Below are 1,414 nucleotides of genomic sequence, written 5' to 3' on the forward strand. Positions count from 1 at the left end.
AAAACTCAGCAAGAAAACTATGGGACGTAGTTGACCAATTCAGCAGAGTAGCAGGATACAAGATGAACATACAAAAATCAGTTGGATTTCTCTACAGCGATAAAAAGAATACAGAGCCAGAACTAAGAGAAACAATACCTTTCACAATAGCTGATCACAAGATTAAATACTTGGGAATAAATTTAACCACAAATTTCTAATTTCCAATAGTCAGTATCACAAGGCTTTAAGGCTGTGGTGTCAGTAAATTACTTTAAAAATTGGCTTTTCTACCCACTGTGTTAGCCTCCACTGGGCCATGGTCTCCAGCTATCTTTATTATGGACTCATGATCTTGCAAATCATTGACAACTATAGGACCAATATAAGCAAGCGCTTTCCAATTTCCCCACTATAAAACACAATGGTGGAGAGAAGGTGAAGAGATTGTTGCACTGCTGTGAAAAGACGGTGGTATGCTGTAACCAGAGCAACCCTGGAGTTGGAGCCACACTTAAATCCTTTGCTTGCTGGAATATTGAAGGAAAAGCTTAACTAGTAAGATAAAGCTTGCTGAATGGTTGAAGGAATTGCATTTGTACTGGTGAACCAAATCTGGACTTTCACCAGTTGTGGAATTATGCCTTGTTAATCTGGTTTGGAACCGTTGGATTTACAATCTAGACTTGCATTGTGTGATATTCTTTGCTTATCCCACTCCCCATCCTATTGATTTAATAAATCTCAGAACTGTGAATAAAATGTGGGACAAGTTGCAATGAACATTGGACTAATTGTTTCATAGAAATAAGTGCAGAAGCCTATAGGGTGACATATTTGACCATGTAGCTATTTGTTTGGTACTATGGATGTTATTGTTGGGGACAGTCCCCCTTTATGAAGCAAGTAGAAATCAGCCTCAGCATTTCCATGTTATGTCTGCTCCTTAAGTCCAGGCCTTATTTGCAATTTATTATACTGATTCTTATTAATAGTGACTTTTGCTTCATATTTCAGAGACTTTAAAAATTCTTTAATAATTTATTAAAATTTTCACTAAAAACTTATATTTCTTAGAGGATTCTTTGTATTCTTCCTAATTTAAAGGCATATTTCTTATGTAAAGCTTCTACATTTGTCATATATCCAAAGCTCTACCAATCTGGAAACATTGCTTGCTTATTTTTTCAACTCTGGTTTCTAACTCAGATATTGTGAATTGTAACTTTAATAGATTATGGGGTCATATTTAAAATGTGAGAGAACATTTTTTTTTATTCTATGAAATGTTCCTGGATCATTTAATTGATCCAGGAACATACTGAGTCATTATATAGAAAGTAATTGGCAGATACAGAGGAATTTAAAGAAATAACATATGAGCAAGAGCCTATGGTGATGAAGGAAGAAGTTCAAGCTGCTTTGAAGGAGATAG

This window comes from Elephantulus edwardii, unplaced genomic scaffold (genome assembly GCF_000299155.1).
Source record: "Elephantulus edwardii isolate Elephantulus edwardi_28Jun2011 unplaced genomic scaffold, EleEdw1.0 scaffold00062, whole genome shotgun sequence".
NCBI classification, from domain to species: Eukaryota; Metazoa; Chordata; class Mammalia; order Macroscelidea; family Macroscelididae; genus Elephantulus; species Elephantulus edwardii.